Raw genomic sequence first — 24649 nt, forward strand, 5'->3', positions numbered from 1 at the left:
AACGTGGGGGCGTTCCCCCAACAAGACCAAAGACCTCAGGGCCTGGTATTGGAATTGGGAGTGTAGTGCTCGTGTTTTGGGTGGATTGCTGGGTGTGTGGCATGTCCGAGCTTTGGCCAGCTGTGAACAGAGGAACAGTCACTGTTCCCAGGCAGTAACGTTTGGTTTCAAGTGTTTGGAGTGTCTGGTTTCACGTGTCAGGTAATTTCTGAAAGGATGCCAGGTAGGTGGAGCTCCTTGCTGGGCTCCTTCTCAGTGTGGGCCACAGTGTCCTTCTCAGGGTTGTTTCTCTGAATCCTGAATAGTGAGTCCCGGCGTCTCTCCTGACATGCCCACATTGTTGACCTCGACCTTTCAGGCCAACTGCAAATGTCTCCTGCGGAAGGGCTGGCACCAGTGGCCCTGAGAGCGGGTGCTGCCAGTGTGCCTGTGTTTAATATCCTGCTGACCAGAGCAACTCCAGCCCAGTTCAAATCTCTGCAAACATCCATCGCAAGTACACTATGGGCTGCACAGAACATGGGCGAGGGTTTGTGAAGGTTTAGGGCCATTGGATGAAACCTACAGCATGAAGGAGTACGGTTGAGATTCTCACACTCCCTGCTCTGTGTGTTTCCAAGGAGAGAGGCCGAAGAGAAGGCAGCCTCTCTTCGTCCCTCACTGGCCTCTTCTACAGCCCAGGGTCATGCCTCAAATCTCCTTCTCATTCCCTCATGAAACCCACGGGGGGTTGGAAACAGTGTCTCTGGGGCCAGGCTGACCACCAGGAAATTCTAACCAACCCACTGGGACCCCCAGGGTGAGCAAAGCCAAGGGTGCAGGGCCGGACAGGGAGACCAGAAACCACCTTATCCGATTTCCCCTTTTATATTATCTATGTTTTACAATAAATCAGGCTGTAATCTTTAATTGGTGAGCCAGGTGAATTAATGTAGGTCTGGTTACAGAGTTAGTGTGGTGTTCATGCAAAATTAAATGTGCATGGCCCCTTTGCAAAAATTAGGATTTTAAAACAGACACAGCACAACTCATGCCAGTTTATCTCCACATGTTACACCATGGCCAGAAGCTGTGGGCAGCATGTGTGTGTGTGTGTGTGTGTGTGTGTGTGTGTGGCGTGTCCTTTGTGTGTGAACATGTGCATGAGTGCACCTCTGCATGTGGACATATCTGTGTGCATGTCAAGGGGAGCTCACCATAATCTCAAAAGACACAATACTGAACCCTGTAATCCTGAATGTGGAGATCCCTAAAGATCAAAATCTGAAAAATATTATTCAAGAAAGAAATAATTTAACATTCTTTAAAAGGTATATTTATTTACATGTTAAAAGGGGGAGATTCATTTGACCAACCTGACAACACTAACAGGCACTTTACTCAATAAGATAGGCAGCAACAGCATTCATATTTTCACAAGCGTACGCACCCAGGTACACAAACGTGGTCACACGGGCATGCCAGTTACAAGCAAAACTGAGGGGCCCCATCTAAGAAAGTGGCCAGAAGCTCACTCTCTAAGCACGTATCACTGAGGTGGGCAACTGTGCACCCAGCTGCATAACCACCATCTTCGGCCACACTGCGACGGACATTCCAAGTCTTTTGATGAGACGGATCAAAAACCACGCGTGTGCCACAGTTTGGTGAAATGTTCTCGCTCACGATGCAGATGTGGGAAAGGGACATCTGTTCGTTTACTGAGGAAGTCACACGCACAGCGCTCATGCACAGTGAAAACACAGGCGAGAACATAGTCTACGGAGCTGCATGTGCAGAAAATGCACTGGACAAATTAGAACTCTCTCAAGGCCTCCACACAAGGTAAACCTCCAGTATTGAAAATGATGCAAAGATGAAATACACCACAGAGCAAATGTTTTTTTAAAAAAATGCTGGCGATTTAAAATAGTGAAAAATAAGTAAAAACAGAAAAAGAGACTAAGCTAAATTAAAAGAAAAAAATTGACATTTGAAAAAGTGTCTTACAGGGATAGATTATGGGCAACTATGGGAGATGGGCTGTAAGAGCCTGCTGTTCATAATTATTAACTGTATTTTGAAGTCTTTCATCGAAATCAATAGCTGCTTTTTTTTTTCTTTTACGACGTGGTTCTCCTTGGAGAATACATTGACGTGCATTTTCCGCGTGGGGCTGCTCCAGTTGGAATTCCTCTATGAGTTGACATGCGCGGCCGTGGGTATTTCCTACTAAGTTTTCCCGTCTTCTGTGCTGCGCTCCTGTGTAGTTTTGGGCACGCGGAAACCCACCGTGGGTGCACTCATGCGCGGACCACAGATGTGTCAAATAAGCCTGAACAGCCACACTGTTGCCTGAGTGTCTTCCTATCCTACCTCACACGTGATTATTTTCCAACCAGCCAGGAGCCTCGTGGACTCCTTCAGGCAAAGGCAGTTTTAATTCATTAAAGCTCCTGGAATGTCATCCGCTGGAGGGAACGGGACTGCCGACAGTGGCACATTTTAAATTGAAGTTTTCCTTGTCATACCTCGTGGCCAATCCTCTCATCTGAATTTTTCATCTAATGCATTGGGACGTATGAAAACGAAATAAATGTTATTGGAAATACCTTGAAATTCACCGGTAGAAACGTTGGTTGCACCAAATTTCAAGTCTGTCATTATGGTTTGGAGATTCCATTGGAATTCATAGTATTCTGAATAAAGAAAGACAACAAGGTGATAGTTCCTCCTAATGCCATGCAACTATCCTGTGATTGTGATTTGGGGGGTTTTAGTTGTTCAGGATTTTAGACTTCACGGATTTTGATCTCTTGGGATTGTCTTCAGGGGTTATGATTCAAGCCTGGGCATGTGCTCCATCTGTCCATTCCTTCAGAGTGGTTTTACATGAAATTACGGGAGATGGTGAGGACCATGCCATGCCTGTCCCTCCCTGTGAGGCCCACAGAGGAGCGCCACCCATCGGAGTGGGTGGGGCTCTGCAGGGGAAGGCACCGAAGCCCACGCGCTCAGAGTCACTTTGCTCTCTCCCCTGCGTCACTGAAGAAACGCCCCCAGGCAGCATTAGGTGTCAGGTGCAGTGACACAGCCGTGAGGGCTTGAGTTCCTGGGAGGCGTTCCTAATACAGTTCGCTAAGGAAAATCACAGGGAAGCAGACAGCGCAGAGCTTATCAAGGAGGGTGGTAATAGGGGCAGTGTTGGTGGCTAAACACCAGAATATCAGCCAGTCTGGAAGGTCCAGGGAGCAATTCCTAAAGGACTAGAGAAAGAGGGGCAGAGAGAAGGAGAGAGAGGGAGGGACTAAGAGAGAAGGAGTCAGAGAGAGAAGGAGAGAGAGAGAACAGCAGCAGGACAGGCAGGTCTGCGCTTCTGCTAGGAGCTGTCCTCCAGGAGACAGAGCCTCTACACAACTGTGTGTGGATGCCCAGGCAGGGGAGCAGTGAGTGAGGTCAGCAGTGACCTACGGTAGTGGTCCCCATTTGTCATCTGAAGTTTTTAGGGATGTCTTTTCATCATCATGCTTGCAAGTGGGGAAAGTTTGTACCAAGCAGGAAACTTTCCTAGTTTCATGGTAAAAGTTTGATATATAAAAAGAATGATATTTATCCTACATATAAGCAGGAATTCTTTTCCCCCACTTCCCTCCTGATCAGGCTCTGCTGCACAGATCTCTCTGTGGGCCCTTGAATGCCCTTCTCTCTTACTGGGCTTCTCAGAAAATCTCACGCCTCCGTCCTGCCTGAGCAGACGCACGTCCAGTTTCTGCCCTCTCGCTCCAGCACCCACTGGGTTCCGCTGAGTGCAAGTCCAGTGTTTTGGCAGCAGTCAAAGCCTTTAGTTTCATCCCTCTTTTTGGCCTCATTAAGGAAATAATTTGCTTCACAAGGGAATGTAGTTTAAGAGTCCTAAGGCTGAAATTGCTCCTCTCTGGTGAGGATGCAATGTAAAGAACAGCCTGCAGGCCCGTACCCAGTTGTATGTGACTTATTAACCATGAATCCCTCTGTGTTAAAATTCTGGTTTTATCCAGCGGAAGACGTTGGTACTCACTTGAATAATGACATCTTCAGTAAAAAGTCAGCCATGCTAATTTTATGAAATATCTACTGGTAGCTTACGCTGGTTTCACAGTTTTTCGCCTCTTCTACTGAAGAATGGGAGATGATCAACACACTGAATGATTTTCTCTTTAACATGGAGTCATCTATCTGCTTCTGTATAAACTGCGTTCCATTTTTCTTGGCATAATGGCTTCCTCTTTTGATGAAACGAGCCTTTTGCATTTATGAAAAATACGTGTAATGTTGGCTTCTGGCTGAGATAACTTAACAACTTCCTGAATTCAGATATTGGTAGAGTGCATGTAACAGCAACTAGTAATTAAGGCGGTATTGATTGGTTCAGCCTGGTCTAATCATAGACTGTATAATAAATCATAAGGCGTTTTGCAATTAGGAAAATCCATACTAAATAACAAAGTACTGTTATCTTAGTAGCCTTAATAAGTATGGAGTCATGCATTATGGAATAATTGCTACAACACAGTGTCCCTGTTTCGAATCACTCTCCATTCATCACACGCAACAAACCTCTTGTTTTCGTGGAAACTGCTGTTCTGGGTAAAAGGGACTGGTGAAATACTCCACTAATATCCCCTGAACGCTTGTTTCTCCTCCAGGAATTTTCCATATCTTCAAATGCTAGGAGAGCCTTCTCCCTCCATCCCCACCCAGGGAGTGATTAAGGGCTCCATTATTTCAGTGGTAGCCACTAGGACCGCAACATTTATAGTGCTTTCAGCATTTCCATTACAGACCCCTAATAAATGACCAGCTATAAAGCAAAATTGAACCAGCTGGGAACAAAGTTGGCATAAAGAGATTTCAGCCTGAGAGTAGGTATTCTTTTTTATGAAGATTTTTCCATTTAGTTTTAAAATATATAGAAGACTTTTATTTACATTTGCCATCTATTTCGCAGAAAAAAGTACAAAAGAGAATTGTATTACTTTAAAAATTCGAGCTTATATTGCTTCTAAAAAAAGACACTGTAAACAACTTTTATCTGGATTCCTGTGTAGTTAATAGAGTCCTTTTTTATTCCATGACATGGTTCAATTTATAGCTATGAAAAGTTAAAAGGCTATGAACTCTGTGGTTATCATCATTTGACTGAACCGTGTTTCGAAAAGACTCTACGTGTTTTAGAGCTGCAAGGGATCATGAGATTATTTAATGCAATAGTCATTTGTGAGAGGAAGGAGCTGAGGACACACGGAACTTCCCAAGGCTATATAGGCCATGTGAATTACAGAGTTGAGGTTCTAACGCAAGGCCCAGGAGCTAAACCTCCACACCCAGATCTGCATCCAAAGGGCAGCTGCCATCCAGTGTCATCCCCAGTTCCAGGCACCAGGGCCCACGGCTGAACTGAGATCGCCCAGTTCTAATCTCTCATGACCCTTCACTGCTCTGCACTTAGCAGAGCCTTCGCGCTCACTCAGTTGTGATGAGACCTAAAGTCAGACATGTTCTATGGGACTTCCAAAGGCACATGGCAGCCCCAACAATGGGTCAACCCTGCCATCCCCGTCGCCCTCATTACTAATACTGATGGAGCAATGCCACTGCTGAGGACCCCTGGAGACACTGTGCGTGTATCATTTACGCTCACGCCATCAGGAGGGTGCTCTGATTGATGCAAACCACAGACCAGAGAAGGAACCTGGGTGACTGTCCAGATGGCAGTTGATCAAGCGGTGGGCCTTGTCTGGGAATCCAGCCTGGGGCTCAAACCCTAGACACACTAGACCAACTGGGATGAAAGCATTTTGCTTTGAAAATTATGCATTTTGAAAATGGTAAAGTGTTTGTTTACATTAAATTATACAGTTCTCTTAGTGATCTATGGGCTCCAATTTTTTTTTTTTTTTTTTTTGAAAATGTGTTCCTTTTGTGATTCTGATTTGTTACAAATGAAGCCACTTTTGCAAGATGATGACAGTGAGAGATGTCTGGCCTGGCCAGCTCCCTCTTGATTCTAGCCTAACAGGCTGGTTGTCTTCCCTCATTCCTGGGCATAGGCCAAGCTAACTGTGGGAGAAATTTAGTTCATAGTTTAATTGTGAAGCAAGAATGATTATAAGTTCCTCCCTAAAACTGGTTCCTTCCTTGTCTGGGGCTGAAACTGACTTTGTAAGACTAATGCAAGGGTACAAGATTAGGATTTTGTGATGGGCCTGGATTCTGCTATAATGTAGGAATAGTTTGTATAATCTCTCCCTGCTCAGGAATCAAGTGGCCAGAGATCACAAGATTTGTGACTTCCTCAGTTGCTCTTATAGGTAACAAGACTATTGTAGAACCTAAAATTGGTCTTTTGAGATGTTTTTCAAACTTTTTTTTAATTATTATTATACCTTAAGTTCTGAGATACATGTGCAGGACATGCAGGTTTGTTACATAGGTATACACGTGCCATGGTGGTTTGCTGCACCCATTAACCCATCACCTACATTAGGTATTTCTCCTAATGCTTTCCCTTCCCTAGGCCTCCACCCCCCAACATGTCCTGGTGTGTGATGTTCCCCTCCCTGTGTCCATGAATTCTCATTGTTCAACTCCCACCTATGAGTGAGAACATGTGGTGTTTGGTTTTCTGTTCCTATGTCAGTTTGCTGAGAATGATGGTTTCCAGCTTCATCCATGTCCCTGCAAAGGACATGAACTCATCCTTTTTTATGGCTGCATAGTATTCCATGGTGTATATGCACCACATTTTCTTTATCCAGTCTATCATTGATGGACATTTGGGTTGGTTCCAAACTTTTGCATTCTAGCAACTGACTGAGCCCACCCGGATTCATGACTGGTGACTCAACCGGTTCCCTGGACCTCACCAAGAGGTGGACTCAGAGCATGAGGACTGCACTCAATGCTCCTGTGATTACATCCCCAACCAACCAGCAGCACCCATTCCCTAGCCCCCTGCCCACCAAACTGTCCTTAAAAAGCCCCAACCTTCAAGCCTTTGAGGAGACTGATTTGAGTAATAACTGTCTTCCATGTGGCCAGCCCCATCTTAGTTAAACTCTTTCTTTACTGCAATCCCACGGTCTCAGTGAACAAGTTTTATCTGTGCAGTGGACAGAGAGAACCCATCAGGCGATGACATGTAGACCCAGTCGTTGACACTGAGGCCGATGGAAGAGCAGGAAGCCCCACATTGTTCATTTATTCACAACACACGTGTATTTTTCCAACTACGACATACAATATAGTAATTGATTTAAGCTCATCTATTAAAAATGCTATACAACATGGTGACTGTAGTTAATAATAATGTATCGTATACTTGAAAATCACTGAGTAGATTTTCAGTGTTCTCACCACACACACAAAAATAAGTATATGAGGTAATGCACGTGTTAATTAGATCAAGTTAGCCGTTTTACAATGTATACATATTTCAGAATACCATGTTGCATGCCATAAATATATAGAATTTTTGTTTGCCAATTAAAAATAAATTAAAAGAGCATGGAAAGTAAGAAAATGCTATGCCCAAGAGGAATCTAAGGAAATTAGACAACTGAGTATAACAGGATCTCCTGGATGGGTTCCTGAAACAGAAAAAGGGCATTATGTAAACACTAAGGAAATGTGAAGAAAGTGTGGCAACAGCAATGTACAATATTGGTTAATCAATTGTGAGAAATGTACTTTACTAATAGAAGGTATTAATAATTGGGGAATTGACCATAGGTTGCAGAGGAACTCTTAGTATTATCATTCCAACTTTTCTACGAATCTAAAACTAAAGTAAAAAGTTTGTTAAAAAACAAAAACATTATGCTAAATAAAAGAAGTCAAGCACAAAAGACCACGTCATATGATTCCATTTCTTTGAAATGTCCATAACAGGGAAATCTAAGAGACACAGAAGAGACCAGTGCTTCCTGAGGACTGGCAGTGGGGTGGGGTGGGGGCGGGGAGGTGGAGGGGAGTGTGGTGACAGGTAACAGACATCGGCTTTCTTAGATAATGAGAATACTCATGTTCTACAAGTTGATTGGTGATGGTTGCACATATCTGTGAATATATTTAAAACCATTACATTGTACACTTTCATTGGGCAAATTGTATGGTATGAGAATTATATGTCGATAAAGCTTACTAATTTAAAACATGCTATAAACTAAGAAGTCATAGAGAGCTGTTGAAATTTACAGGGTCAGTAATGAGCCCTTTTCAGACGAGTGCTTTCAAAGGGCCAATAAAATAAACACTAAATATCAGTCTTCATTAGACATCAATACTCAAAGACATAAATTTTATTAAAAATATGGTCATTCAGATCTGTTGAATTAAACTCTGTGTAAATTTAGAAACCTCATAAAAAGGAAATCTATCTTTCTATATATGTATACAGATATATCTTTTAAGTGTAAACGGCTGAATTAAAACACTTTTATTGTGAGGGTTTACAGAAAAATACAGTGCACATAAAAAACATGTATTATTTATTAAACTAAAGAATAGACCCGCTGACTGTTAATATGAAAGGCTTAGCAATAATTGTATTCACAAAGCACAAAGGTTTAACAGTCAGCAGATTCGATCTGTGAATCACGGCTATTGAGCCAACCACTTCTTTTTGTTTTTTAATTTTATTTTATTTTATTGATACAGAGTTTTGCTCTTGTTGCCCAGGCTGGAGTGCAGTGGTGCGATCTCAGCTCACTGCAACCTCCGCCTCCCGGGTTGTCCTGCCTCAGCCTCCTGAGTAGATGGGATTACAGGTGCCTGCCACAAAGCCCGGCTAACTTTTTTGTATTTTTAGTAGAGACGGGCTTTCACCATGTTGGGCAGGCTAGTCTCAAACTGCTGACCTCAGGCAATTCACCTGCCTTGGCCTCCCAAAGTGCTGGGATTACAGGCGTGACCCACCGTGCCCGGCCTGAGCCAACCATTTCTAAAGGTCTAAGCCTCCACTTAGAGAGGCTCCCTCACCTCCCCGGCCTCTCCAGGCACCCTTGTCTTCATCCCTTCGTTGGCTCTATTCACTTCCTTTTCCAACCTCCCAAATGTCTGCTTTCGTTTTTTTTGTTTTTTTGAGATGGAGTCTTGCTCTGTCGCCCAGGCTGGAGTGTAGTGGCACCATCTCGGCTCACTGCAAGCTCCGCCTCCCGGCTTCACACCATTCTCCTGTCTCAGCCTCCCGAGTAGCTGGGACTACAGGCACCACCATGCCCGGGTAATTTTTTGTATTTTAGTAGAGACGGGGTTTCACCATGTCAGCCAGGATGGTCTCAATCTCCCAACCTCGCAATCCGCCCGCCTCGGCCTCCCGAAGTGCTGGGATTACAGGCTATGGGACATTATTTAGCACCTATCATGTTTATTGGTTAAAATGTGTTCCCCCACCCTGGTTAAAAACAGCTGGGTTGACTTTCCTGTTTATTTCTACAAGACAGTGCTTCTGAATGTGGGGCCGGAGCTGGCATCACAGGAGAACTCGCGAGAACTGCAAATTCTCAAGCCCCTCAATCCCCCCAGGCCTACGCCTCTGGAAGCTCTGAGATGGGACCCAGAAGCTGGGCCTTAACAAGCCCTCCCAGTGTTTCTGAGGCATGTTCAGGTTTGGGAACCACAGGTCTAAAAGAAACAAAACCCATTCGAGGACATTTGGGTTCTCTCGTTCCCGACCCTCACCGTCTGCTTTGTGTACACTAAAGGACAAACGGCACTGCATTGTGAAATGCATGCTAAGGCGGTGGAGGGAAGGAGGCCCGATGATTCCACTACCTCAAAAGAGCATTCAAACTTGATGTTGCATCAGAATCACCTGGAGAACTTGTTCAAAAACTCCTATTTGGTGGATCTGAAATGGGCCCAGGATCTGCATTTTTGCCAAGCTCCCATGAAAGCTGATGTGACTAATCCAGGAACCACACGGGTGTCAAAGAACACACTGATTTACTCCTTGGTTGATCTGGTTAATTGCTGTAAGGGGAAAGAGTCCCAAATAACACACGGTGGTGCCACTGTGACGATAAATAAAGACAAAGAATAACGTTCCCAGCAAGCTCGTGCTGGAGTCATTCCACTGTGCTTATCTCTAATAACCAGAAGGGAGAAGACATCAGGCCTGAGAGATGCTCTTCCTCTCCAGCCAGCTGACCACGGCTGCTGTCCCCGCCACTTCCCCAGGCTTCCCTTGCCTCTTCGGATTTAACGGAAGTATTGATAAGGCCAACACTCAAATTACCTGTAGTCAGTTCTACATTCTTCCCACCTTGCAGCACTTTTAGAACTTTTCGGAAAGTCACTTCTTATGTGTGTAGCAAGACGGAAAAATAAGCCAGTCCTATCAACTAGGAAGGCTGATTGATCAAGAAGCTTTCAGATAACATTATTAGCTTGTCACTATTGTGCTAATGAGAATGAACAATGTAACTCCCAATGACATCTTGCCTGATTCAGTGTTGTTTTCATGGTTGAGTGAGATGATACCTGTAAAGACATTTAATAATGTGCTGGATATGTCTTCCCATATGACTCCTGTAAGTTACCCTGTATCGTTTCACAATGGTCTTCATTATCTTTGTGGTAGAGATTGATTTGCTTTGTTTCCTGTATTGCTGTGCTGGTGTGGCCTGTTATTATTTAGTGAACTAATATTTGCAAAGTTTGTTTGTTTATGAAAAGAAATCTAGGAAAACTATTTGACTGTCACTTCCAACCTCTGGATAAGATTTGCAATGTCAGATTTATTCCCTGTAATACAATCAGCAATATAATAGTAACTCTTTATAAAAATAATGATTTTTCGGCTGGGTGCAGTGGCTCACGTCTAAAATTCCAGCACTTTGGCAGGCTGAGGCAGGTGGATCACCTGAGGTCGGAGTTTTGAGAACAGCCTGGCCAACAGAGTGAAACCCATCTCTACTAAAAATACAAAAAAGTAGTCAGGTGTGATAGCAGATGCCTGTAACCCCAGCTACTCCAGAGGCTGAGGCAGGGTGAGACGCTATCTCAAACTAATAATAATAATAATCATCATCATCATCATCATCTTTACAAAAAACATGTGGTCTACATTTAATTTTTGAAAACAGTTTCACTCCTCTTATTTCATCTTCAGGATACCTCCTGAGATAAGTATGTTCCCCTCAATAATAATAATAACTATTATTATTGGGTACTAGAGAATGAGAGAGGAGATAACAGTAGATCCCAATAATAATAAGCATATTAAATGATATAAATATATAATGTAGATATATTATATAATAAATATTATTACTGGGTTTTACTGTGTCCTCCAATAGAACTAATAATAAATTATGATTTATTTATTAAATAAATTAATAAATTATGTATTATTTATAATTATCTGTAATACATAATTTATTACAATAATAAATTATGATCAAGAGAATTTGAGATAACACAAATATTTGTTGTGGGAACTAGAACTAAAACCTGCCTTCCCGGCTCACTGTTTCTTATTCTTCAGTAAGATCATCATCGTTTCTTTTTCCTCCTGAGACCAGAGACCCACTCAACGCCACCATTCGGAAACTCATATATGGATTACTTGCATTTTTTCTAATTAAGAACTTTAGCAAACTTAGTAGATTCTAACCTTAAATATGTTAAATCTGCTACTCAGAAATGAAATAGTCACCGGGCGCGGTGGCTCACGCCCATAATCCCAGCAGTTTGGGAGGCCGAGACGGGCGGATCACGAGGTCGGGAGATCGAGACCATCCTGGCTAACACAGTGAAACCCCGTCTCTACTAAAAATACAAAAAACTAGCCGGGCGAGGTGGCGGCGCCTGTAGTCCCAGCTACTCGGGAGGCTGAGGCAGGAGAATGGCGTGAACTCGGGAGGTGGAGCTTGCAGTGAGCCGAGATCACGCCACTGCACTCCAGCCTGGGCAACTGAGCAAGACTCCGTCTCAAAAAAAAAGAAGGGGGAAAAAAAAAAGAAATGAAATAGTCAATCTGTAAATAGAATTAAACAAAAACCAAGTAGTTATTTTCCCACCGCTCATTTTTGTAAGCATGTATCTTGCTAAATTTTGCAATCTGTTTCTTACTATGCTAGACACTGTTGAGGACACAAAAGTGACCACAGAAGGGTTTCTCACTGGAAATGATTGTGATCCGGGTGGATGAGATGAGGACAGGAAAGAGGGGACCAAGCTTACCGTCAAGCTGTGAATCTGCGCGCGTTAATGAACGTATCTACAAGCTGCATTATTCATTTAATTAAGAACAAGGTTTACTCTTTTCTCACAGGTTAAAAAGCTTCAAGTTAAATAATATTGCTGATGTGCTATAGGGAGTTGGTATTACAGTTTTATCTCTCTACTCCGGGGTCCATTATACCCTCACACGGTACACATGGCTCCATTTAATGGTAATGGAAGTCACACTTGGGTATTGGAAAGATAATTTTCCCCTCTAGAATTTGCACAAGACAATCCTTGAGGGAATAATATTTTTTACAGCCCAGTCATTGCCCTATCTGGACCCAACAAGTAACTCTGCACAGTAATTAAATAAGCACAACAGGCAAATTCAAATTTCAAGAGTCTGAGTTTTATGGTTACAGATGTTCTTCCCAACATAGTCTATTCAGCAGTTTCTTGGGTCATAAATGTTTAATTTTTAATCTATTTTTTATTGGTTTTGTGCAATGCAGGCTGCTAGTATACCAAAAGAATTTTCACTAGTGCATTTTACTTGCAGGAAGTTTGCAGTAATAAAAGTTTTAACAAAATAAAATCAGGTATGTTCCCTTAAAGGAGTGAACATTGCTTTAGCTGAAAACACAGGTCAATGTCCTTATTCTGGAACAGGGACTCTACAGATCTCACTTACAATATTGTTTGTGAGTAGAAATCTATTTGCAGACTTAATATCATCCAGGGAATCACACGACTTAACTTGCAGATGTGTTATTGAAAACACATAGAGTTACATCATCTATTTGCATGGCAAATGTCCTTTGAAATGATTCACAGACTTGAAACAATAGTCATTTCAGGATATATTTATCTTTTATGACTCAAACACCTGCCCCACTTTTCAGGGGACCTTATGGTATAGACAATACGTGCAGATAAAAGGTAAATTGTTGTTAAAATACCACAAAAAGGAACTGACAAAAATCATAGCTGACATCGCATGTTTGCATTTTTATCGGCAGCTATCAACTTGATTTTTAGTTGCCCTGAACACATATTAATTATTACATTATACTGTGGGTGCAGAAGTGAAATCTTCCGTTGAGTTTGTTTGTTTTTGTAACATACAACACAGCACAGGGCCTGACAATTTACAAATGATCACTGAACCTCCCACTGACTTTGACATACCCAGAACCTTATCTCAATCCCTCCTTCGGGTAGACCTGCCCAATACACCAGAAGACAGGGTGAGTTAATCAGCACATTTCGGCAAAGAGACTTACTGAAAGTGAAAGGGGGCAGGCTCTTCAGTCAAAAGGGGCACTGGCAAAGGAACTAATGGGTACCACTGAGACCAAGACATAAAGGCCAAGATGGAGAGGAGACGGGAGCCGAGCTCGTGCTCTCCCACTGCACCTAATTCCATTGTCCTTCCAGCTCAGAACCTCCCTGAACAGCAAACACGCTGCCTGGCTGCCTTCTCTCCTGCACTGGGTCTCCCTGTCAATTCCAGAGTTGCTGTTGTTATAACACACAGAATAATCTTGCTTCATACCAACAACACCCTACTTCCCCCAGTGTTCCTAACACCAAAACATCATCTGTCCTTCCATGACGAATGTTCCTAACACCAAAACATCGTCTGTTCTTCCATGACGAATGTGAATTTTCGACTGCACTTTGCCCTTTCCGATGACAAGGTTACAGCCCCTGGCTCATTTAAGGGAAGGCAAAGCTCCCATGGCTGTAGGACTCTCTGAGAAGCTCACATGCCTAACACCGTGATCTGTTCTCTGCAGAGTCCTTCCAGGGCTGGCTTTTCCTCCTGCCCAGTGGTTCCCAGAGGAGGCTGCTTTTTCAAACCGAGTAGCCTATGGAAATATTAAAGACGCTATGAATAATGACGCTTGTTCTTCATTATTGTGTTTATTTTCATTTCTAGCACTTCGGTTAGTTTATAACTTTAGTTTACAGTACTTGATCAACTTAAAATTCACAAATAACCCTTTCGACTCTGGAGGGAGGACTGAGGTTCCAAAGATCTCCACCTGAATTCCAGCGATCTATTTGTTGGACAAGAGCAGGTTATTTGCTGGGTCTCTGTTTTTTCCTTTCTTCTCCCACAGTAAAGTGTATATTAATAAAAGTACCTAGAACATAGGCTGGGCACAGTGGCTCATGCCTATAATCCCAGCACTTTGGGAGGCCAAGGTGGGCAGATCACCTGAGGTCAGGAGTTTGAGTCCAGCCTGACCAATATGATGATACCCCATCTCTACTAAAAATAAAAAAATTAGCCGGGTGTGGTGGGTGCCTGTAATCCCATCTACTCGGGAGGCTGAGACAGGAGAATTGCTTGAACCTGGGAGGCAGAGGTTGCAGTGAGCCGTGATTGTGCCATTGCACTCCAGCCTGGGCAACAAGAGCATAACTCCATCTCAAAAAAAAAAATAATAATAATACCTAGAACAGAGGTCAGTCTCAGAACAAGTGGAATCTGGGGTTTCATCTACTGCCCCCGCTAAGGAATGGTGGTGGTCAGGTAAACCCAAACAGCACCGATAATCTCACCAGTGGCTCTGGGAGGGGGAAAAAATGAAGGTTTATCAACTACAGGAGAGAAAGGTATGAGAGTTGGAGAAGACAAAGATATTGAATTCAAATTACCTTCACTTTACGAACCAGGACGTTAAGTGTTCAATACCCACAGGTTTCCATGGTAGCTGTCGGTCCTGACTCAGATTTCACAGTAACAGAGGTGAGGAATTCGTCTGAGAATCCCCATTGTCACAGAGAAAGAGTGTGTGGGCTCATCAATCTTGTGAGAGTGTACATCAGCCTCTCCAAACAAACACAATTAAAAAATAAAGGGAGGAAAGCTGTCACTTGAGGGCCTTGAGTGTACTTGGTGGATAAAATACTTTGTTCCTCATGGAATAAATCTCTCCACTGACAGATTCAGAGTATCATTCCCTATTATTGCTAACGAGAGTTAAATGCCTATTTCCTGCGCTCTGATTGGAATATTTCCTCTGTGTGCTTCTAGAAAGACTTGTTCTAATCAGATATGTATTTGGGAAAAGGGATACAATTGGAGTTAACTAACTCTTTCACGGACTTGAGTTTTGTAGAGCAACGGCACATTGATCAACTGGAACAAGACATTCGTCAACACCAGCCCCATACACAGTGTTCTTTGTTGTGAATATGTTTTCGATTTGCCTTGCAATGCAGAAGTTCAATGCTAAATTCAGGGTACACCCCTGTATTAGTTTGTTCTTACACTGCTAATAAAGACATACCCAAGACTGGGTAATTTATTTAAAAAAATAAGTTTAATGCACTCACAGTTCCACATGGCTGGTGAGGCCTCACATTCATGGTGGAAGGTGAAGGAGGAGCAAAGGCAGCTCAGACTGTGCCATGGCTCCTATTAGCCACAGCTGGAGTGGTTGGAAGGCAGGGCACCAAGTCCTTTGACTGCATACAGCAAGGGGCCCCTGAGCCTGGCCCAGGAAACCATTTTTTCCTCCTAGGCCTCTGTGCCTGTGATATCAGAGTGCTGCCACAAAGGTCTCTGACATGCCCTGGAGACGTTTTCCCCATTGTCTTGGTGACTAACATTTGGCTCTTTGTTATGTATGCAAATTTCTGCAGCAGGCTGGAATTTCTCCCAAGAAAATGGGTTTTTCTTTTCTGTCACATTGTCAGGCTGAAAATTTTCCAAACTTTTATGCTCTGCTTTCTCTTGAACACTTTGCTGCTTAGAAATGTCTTCTGCCAGATACCCTAAATCATCTCTCTCAAGTTCAAAGTTCTATAGATCTCTAGGGCAAGGGCAAAATGCTGCCAGTCTCTTTGCATAGCAACAGTGACCTTTACTCCAGCTCACAACAAGCTCCTCATCTCCATCTGTGACCACTTCAGCCTGGACTTCATTGTCCATATCACTAGAATTTTGGTCAAACCTATTCAACAAGTTTTTAGGAAGTTTCAAACTTTCTTACATCTTTCTGTCTTCTGAGTTCTCCAAGTCTCTAGGAAGTTCCAAACTTTCCCATATTTTCCTGTCATCTTCTGAGCCCTCCAAACTGTTTCAACCTCTGCTTGTTACCTAGGGTCAAAGTCGCTTCCACATTTTCAGGTATCTTTACAGCATACCCCACTACCTGGTACCAATTTACTGTATGAGTCTATTCTCATACTGCTAATAAATACTTACTCAAAACAGGGTAATTTATAAAGACAAGGAGGTTTAATGGACACACAGTTTGACATGGCTGGGGAGGCCTCACAATCATGGCAGAAGGTGAATGAGGAGCAAAGTCATGTCTTACATGGTGGCAGGCAAGAGAGAGCTTGTGCAGGGGAACTGTCCTTTATAAAACCATCAGATCCGTGAGACTTATTCACTATCACGAGAACAGCATGGGGAAGACCCACTCCCATGATTCCATTACCTCCCACTGGGCTCCTCCCACAACATATGGAGATTTGGGGAGTTACAATTCAATATGAGATTTGTGTGGGGACACAACCAAACCATATCAACCCCTAAAACAAACCTGTGAAATAGAAATGTGCATTTCTGTGTGGCCAGCAAAATCAAACTCACTCATTTTAAAATCTCTAGTCGCATTTCAGTATAAAATTTTCTGAAAGCATTTTGTAAAGGTAAAGGAAAGAAGCTAATTTAAGCAGCAACCTTTGAAATAATTCATATTCATTAAACCACAAGTAGAAAGAGGGACCGTGAGCTTGGGAGGCATTCTCATATTAAACTCCTCATCCCCAAAAGGAACTGTCTCTCAGGTAAGAAAAGATAAGGAGTCTAAGCTCTTTCTGAATAGATCCATAGGTAAAAAGTAGAAAATATTAAAACACTGGGATCCCAGAGAAGTCCATACAAGAATCAGGGCTTTAGGAGTAGGACTCTAGCTGAAGCCTGAATTTGGAAAAGCTTTTGGAAACAAGCTCTCCTAGCACAACTTTCTGGGTCAGGGACCTCACCAAAGCAGTTTTCATGACCTGGCCATCAGCCCCCGAGTCCAGTCTGCTACACTGCAGAACATCGGGGCTGCTGCTCTAGGATTAAACCCCTTAGCACGTCTGCTGCACTGCAGCATGTCAGGACTGCTACCCCTTAGCAAGTGCCTGTTTTCCTCAAGTAACTCACACAATTGGCAGCCTGTAGTGTGCCCTGTTGTTTAAAGGATGACTGGGATTTTTTTAATTAGACCATCAAAGCCCTGGACTAATAGACTATTGCCAATCCCATGTCTATTCCTTCTCATCTCTTCTCCTTCCTTTTCCATCCTCTTTTTTTATTGGTCTGGTAATTATTTGATTAAAAAAATGTACCCTGATCAGTCTATCTCCAGCAGTCTGTCACCATCTAAATAGTTTTTGAGGTCCCAATAATTATCCCAACTAATGGCTTCCTTGATTACCTTCATCCCTAAAATCAGGCAGCATTTAGATAAAAATTACACATAATTTAGTACTTCATCATATTTTGGTATTATTTCTGTAATTTCATGTGTTTTAGCGTTGTCTTTCTAACCTGGGTATAAGATCCATGAAACTTTGATCATTCTCCTGCATTCCCCCAAAGAACCTAGAACAGAACACAGCACAGGATCCATTGACTGATGGGCTTATTTACTGATGTGACCCAGAGGTGCTCATAACAAACTATAAATATGAAATCAAGACATTCACAAAATAAAGAGATCGGCCAGGCGTGATGGCTCATGCCTATAATCCCAGCATTTTGTGAGGCCAAAGTGAGACGATTGTTTGACCCCAGGAGTTTCAGACCAGCCTGGGCAACATGAAAAAAACCGTCTCTACAAACAAATAAAATAAAATAAAAATAACTGAGTGTCATGGCACATGCCTGTAGTCCCAACTACTCAGGAGACTGAGGCAGGAGGATCGCTTGAGCCCAGGAGTTCCAGGCTGCAGTGAGCAATGATTACTCCACTGCACTCCAGCCTGGGTGACAGGGTGAGACCCTGCCACTCAAATAAAATAAAATAAAAAATGAAAAGATCAACATTACAAGGAGAATAAAGTATTTGGCCCAGCACTGAGGAGATTTTACTTAGGCAGATTTATTTCTTTTAATCAGTAAATATTGCAATCCTTAACAAGGAAGTAGGAGACCCAAAGAGAACCCCAGTTTTATAGACTGGTTAGAAAGAAAGAGTGGACCTAAAGCTTATGGCCAGTAAATATAAATAAATAAATAGCAAAAATTCCAACTGCAATTTTATGATTAGCACAAGATTCAGACAATAGAATGAATGGTATTTGACGTCTACATTAAGAAATTTCTACAAAATCAAATAATTGGATCTGTTATGAGTGAACTAAGGTGAAACTGTGTAAAAAGATAACTCAAGAATGTGACATTTCCAAAAAGATAGTACATTTAGAATGTCTGCCGGAATAAGGAGACATAGCTGTTTTACAACTTAGGGTATTAATAGAAAACTTGAGTTGTGGCGAGGCCACCCACCTGGGAGTCAGCTACCATGGGAAAGGTGGTTTGCTACTCACAGATCCCAAGAGGAAGAGGTGGGCACAGCCCCAGGGCCATGCAAGGAAGCCCAAGGCCAGAGGCAGAGGGAAGGGAAAGCTGGCAAGAGCCTTTATTATGGCTTCCATAGCAAGGCAGGCTTAGCAGGCTTAGGTCTGGCTAGTTTGAATAAATTCTGGGGGCTCTGGGGCATACGGACTGGCCTCAGTTGTCTCGGATCTGGTTGTGAGGTGATTAGGGCAGATGAATACGGTAGAGGTCTTGAGTGTGAGAGTATGATAAAAAGGGGGTTGAGATGTGGCCCCCAGATGCATCCTAGTGGAAAGCATGCCTCACAGAACTACTTCCAAGAAGAGGAGGTAGGGAGAAGGAGACCGGAACCACTGCAAGGTGATTCAGGCACATGACAGGGTGGTCCAGAAGATTATGTGTCCAGCATATCCATGTAGAGCAGATGTCAAAGCATCACATTTGCAGAGCTGGAAATGTGATTACTATAGTCACATGGACACAGCAACTGTTAGGGATACGTAAAAAGTAACAAGGGCACATAACCTATGAATTTAACTATTTCACCTTGAACAGGGTGCTATGGTTTCTGTGTCTCCACCCAAATCTCATGTCAAATTGTAATCCTCGGTGTTGGAGGAGGGGCCTGGTGGGAGGTAATTGGCTCATGGGGGCGGATTTCTCTCTTGTTGTTCTCATGATAGTGAGTTCTCACAAGATCTGGTTGTTGAAGATCTTGTGAGATCTTCAAATCTCACTGTCTTCAAATCTTCAAATCTACTTCCCCCTTCACTCTATTCCTCCTGCTCTAGCCATGCAGGACATGCTGGCTTCTCCTTCACCTTCCGTCATCACCGTAAGTTTCCTGAGGCCTCCCCAGCCATGCTTCCTGCACAGCCTGCAGAACCACGAGCCAGTTAAACCTTCTTGCCTTATAAATTACCAAGTCTCAGGTAGTTTTTTATAACAATGCTAGAGTGGACTAATACGACGGGTCTGAGAATCAGGTCACTATTCAGATGGCAGAAAGCTACCTACTATTGAAACATGAAATCAAGCCTACTGCCTGTGCCCTGGCCTCTTCTACCTTTGCAGCAGAAAAGGAAGCCAATTTACAAACAAGATAGAGAAAGCTAACAAGTGACCAAAATAGATTTCGATTGTAAGTGAAATAAACTTAACTACAACATTGAGCTCATAACCTTGGTAGTAAAATAAAATGAAGTGAAAGAAGCGATGCTGTAATAACAATTTAATATTCACCAGATTGTAAAGCGAATCTAGGAGGAATCATTGTTCATGCAAGAAGAAAATTACCACCCAATATAATCTGTGGTGAGACATATTCATGGCCACCCAGAGAGCCCCAAAATCTAAATGGTGATTTTCTTTAAAATGATGGCTGGGCGCTGCTGGTGCTTAATTAATTTCTTCATGTCCTCCAGAGTAGGATGAGCTGTACCTGCTTCAAACACGCCTGAGGATGAGGCTATACCACAGGAACTACCTGGATTGCAGGAGAGAGGGGAGTGGGTGGCCTTCACCAATGGCCACTGAGTGATTGCATACTGGAAAGGCATTGGTCTAAAACTCAGAAGGCCTCAGTTCTCACCAGAGCCCTGCCCATAGGCAGCTGTTTGATCCTGAGCAAGGAATTTAGCTCTTTTCATGTGTTGAAATACTGAGGTTTTTCCATATCTCAGAGAAGTGGGTAGGATTAAAGGATTTTTAAATTTTCTTCCAAGGCAGCCATTACACGGACCCACAGCCATCATGCCTGAGCATAAGAATATGCTGCCATTGCCTAGACCATTACCCCTTCTCTTGTGTTGTTGGCCAGAAATGCCCCAGACACTTCATGGTACCTTAAAACTTATTTAGAACATCCACAAGCAACTCTTTAGGGACACCCTTACCATCTCGGAAGGTATATAAATGCAGGCTGTTACCAATAGGAAAGTCTTAGTATTGGATCACCATGAACACACAATGGCATTCAAGGTATTGTGCAAAATTGTTTCTTATTTTACTTGTTAGCCCATTCAGAACTAACCTCATGTGCACCTCCAGGAGTCCCTCTTCTCTCCCATTACAATCACTCAAAGTTATTCCCTGGATCTCGGACCTTCCTCCAGCATCCTGGCTTCAAATTGGAAAAGCAACACTAAATATTGCATAATACCAGTCTTGTACACTTCTGAAGACTTCAGGTTCTTTAGAATTCCATTCTATTAAAGGTTCCCACCCTGAAAGGGGCTAGAGAACAGGAAGGAAGGAAGGAAGGAAGGAGGGAAGGAAGGAAGGAAGGGAGGGAGGGAGGGAGGGAGGGAGGGAGGGACGGAGGGAGGGAGGGAGGGAGGGAGAGGAGGGGAGAGGAGGGGAGAGGAGGGGAGAGGAGGGGAGGGAAGGAAGGAGGGAAGGAAGGAGAGGAAGGGAGAAAGAAGAGGAAGGGAGAAGGGGTCGCTCTCTAGGTTATTAAGGCAACTTTGTTGAGAAACTATGCTTGCATTTAAATATGAGATTGTCCTAATATTTGGGTTTTCATAACTCAGAGCTTCAGTCAGGTACATCACTGGGCTCAGCCAGATATACGAATCATCTGCTCCTGGGTCTAGTAGGTAATGTACTTGGCCACAATCTTAGTTTTCTCATAAAGAAACTTCATCTTCTAGGCTTCCCCAGTAGGATTCTGTAAAATCTGTTTATCCCTGCCCCTAGTAAACGTGTGAGCATATTATTCCTTCCCCTTCTCATGTCTGCATTAGCACAGCTCATTTCAGTAAGGCCATTCTTTAAATACAGCAAATAAAAGACCACTTGTTCTTCAGCTTTAAAACTCTTTTCTATTATAAGCACATATTGCAGAATTCTATACCTTTTGTGTCCTTGACAAACTACTAGAGAACTTCTGAACATTGGTTCCCACAGAAAGACGGGGCCTCTTCTCCACATAGCAACACCACCCTCCGCCTCCGGCCAGGCCTTCAGCTATACTGACACCCAGGTCCCTCCACCCTGGGCCTCCAGCAATACACACACCCAGGTCCCCCAACCCTGGGCTTTCAGCTATACCCCTCCCAGCTCCCCAAAACCCTGAGCCTTCAGCTATTCCCATACCCGGGTCCCCCCCACCCCACCTGGGCCTTCAGCTATGCCCACACCCAGGTGCCCCCACCCCACCTGGACCTTCAGCTATGCTCACACCCGGGTCCCCCCCACCCCACCTGGGCCTTCAGCTATGCCCATACCTGTGTCCCAGTAAACACCTCTTGGCTCATGTCCCTCAATTTTCGATTCTCATTCTGACGTTGCTGTTACCAAATGATCCTCTTCCTCTGTCCAAAGTAAGCTTAATTATTTTGAATGGTTTGCTGTTTTTCTCCCAGACCACCCCCGTCACTCCCAATGCCACATGCACCAGGGTTCCCCTGAGCCCACGCTCCAATCATGAGACAGCAGCTCTGCCCTCTTCCTACTCCCAAGCGTTTGCAAGCGTCTATGGTTTCATTTCTGTGACTGTGAATATCTATGAGATGAGATCTTTGTTTATTAATATCTATATACTCCGACATACCTGACTCTTGGATGTTTCCAGATAAACGTTTATCGAATTGATGCAAGTTACTCCTGAGACTGTGGCAGCATCCCTGGTGGTGAACCTTCTGTGTGCTCAGCGCAGCGTCCTCCTTTCCACTCTGACTCTTAGCACTCCCTGCCTGACTCCATCTCTGACGGCAGTGGGGGTGGCTGGCGTGGAAAACAAAAAAGCTCTAAAGACCTGAGCTGTAGTCCTCGCTCTGTCACTCGCGGGCCATAGTGCCTTAGACACATATTGTGCCTATCTGTAAAATCAGGGCTTGGCCTTGCTGGGTAGTTTCCAGCAGCATTCTCTGAAGGAGACCTGGAGCCCACCCTGGAGGCAGAGGGAGCCAGAGGAAGGTGCAGCCAGTCTCCCCTAGCCCCAGGCCCAGCAGATCACCCACCACTGTGCTGCTTCTACAAAAATCTCCCAAGGCTGTAGAAGGCTGTGTATTAGTCTGTTCTCATGCTGCTATGAAGAAATACCCAAGACTGGGTAATTTATAAAGGAAAGAGGTTTAACTGACTCACTGTTCTGCAGGAGATCTCAGGAAACTCGCAATCATGGCGGAAGGGGAAGCAAATATGTCCTTCTTCACATGACGGCAGCAAGAAGAAGTGCAGAGAGAAGGGGGAAAGCCCCTTATAAAACCATCAGATCTCGTGAGAACTCACTCACTACCAAGAGAACAGCATGGAGGTAACTGCCACCCGGCCCCATGATTCAATTACTTACCACTGGGTCCCTCCCACAACACGTGGGGATTATAGGAGCTACAATTCAAGATGAGATTTGAGTGGGTACACAATCAAACCATATCAGCTGGTCTAGGTGATCCCTCAAGTTTCCCTCAGCTTCCCGGCATGAATATTCCTATTCATGACCACACTTCCTGCTGCAGCAACAGCCATCCAAACCAAAGCAGACACAGAGTTAAAAGCCCAGATGCATGAAAACATGCTGAATCCCACTAGTCATTATGAAAATGCAAATCAAAACCACAATGAGATACCACTTCACAGCCACTAGGCTGACGGCTATAAAGACAAAAAGCAAAAGATAAAGTTTTGTAGGCTGTAGGGAAATTGGAATTCTTGTGCTGGTGGGAATGTGAAATGCTACAGCCACTGAATAAAAATAGCACAGCCATTTCTCAACAAAGTAAACATGGAATTAGCTTACGATCCAGCAATTCCACTTCTGGGTATATGCCCAAAAAAATTGAAAGCAGGAACTCAGATGTCCTAACAGGCACGCTCACGGCAACATTATTCACAATAGTCAAAATGTGGGAACCTCCCCAGTGTCCATCAACAGACAAATAAGCAAAACATCGTGTATCCATTTACAGTGGAATATTATTCTGCTTGAAAAGGAAGCATAGACACGTGCCAGAACATGGATGAAGCTTGCAGATAGCATGCTAAGTGAAACAAGCCAGACACAAAAGGACAAATACTGTATGATTCCACTCCTAGGATGTCCCTCAAGTCATCCCATTTCATGGAGACAGAAAGTGGAAGCGGGGTGGCCAGGGGTTGAGGAAGGGATAATGGGGAGTCAGTGTTTGATGGGGACAGAGTTTCAATTAGGGAAAGATGTACACTTTCCAGAGATGGATGGTGTTGATTTTGTTGCACAACAATGTGAATGTACTTAATGCCCCTGAAGCGCACACCTAACAATGGCTGAAATGGTAAACTTTATGTTATGTTTTCTAGTTACCACACTAGAAAACCCTCTGGATCCCGGTTCCGGGAAGGATAACCTGTCAGATAGGAATGAGAAAACGCATCCTGGAACAACAGCTGGGACTGTCTAGCTGGTGATATTTACTGACCAGACTTGTGCATGTTTCCTCTTTGGCAGCAGAGCCCCCGGCACCGCGGTGGCCAGGCTGTGGAGAATAAAAATAGATCCTCTGCTTTTAGCAGTGTCTTTCATAAGTTGCAAGCACTGACACTTTCATGCAAAAAGCAACACTTTCTTTTTGTGCCCTCAGAAGGGGAGTCACTCCATATAAAATTGCTCTTGACACGTCGGACTACATGCCTAGTTAGTAGCACTGGGTTCCTGCCACTTCCCTAGAACCTCTGAACATTTCTTTTCCAAAATGCATTTTAACCACAAAGCTGCCCCAGGAGCAAACTCCGTGAGTCTGATGCTGCCAGTGCACCTACCTGCGCGCACACAGCTTCAGTGACTTTTCCGACACTGGCTGGAGCTTCGCCTTTCCAGCTGGATTGAGGATTCAACAGGGTTACCTGAATGTCAACCAACTTTTGCTTTTTAGGGGCAAACATGGTTTGCTGGTGTTCTAGAAGTAT

The 24649-nt window shown here is 43.7% G+C and overlaps 1 long non-coding RNA gene across 3 annotated transcripts in view; it reads right to left on the minus strand.

The window, feature by feature from the left end:
- LOC139356433 (uncharacterized) overlaps window positions 1-23272 on the minus strand; it is a 152910-nt gene extending 129638 nt beyond the window's left edge. For all 3 annotated transcript variants that reach the window (XR_011608376.1, XR_011608377.1, XR_011608378.1), the window contains exons 1-2: window positions 22853-23272; window positions 22317-22489 (exon numbers count right to left, since the gene is read on the minus strand). This is a non-coding gene — a long non-coding RNA (uncharacterized lncRNA). The remainder of the gene's footprint in view (window positions 1-22316; window positions 22490-22852) is intronic.
- Window positions 23273-24649: the final 1377 nt, after the last annotated feature.

Source organism: Macaca nemestrina, chromosome 9, assembly GCF_043159975.1.
Source record: "Macaca nemestrina isolate mMacNem1 chromosome 9, mMacNem.hap1, whole genome shotgun sequence".
In the NCBI taxonomy this organism is placed as follows: Eukaryota; Metazoa; Chordata; class Mammalia; order Primates; family Cercopithecidae; genus Macaca; species Macaca nemestrina.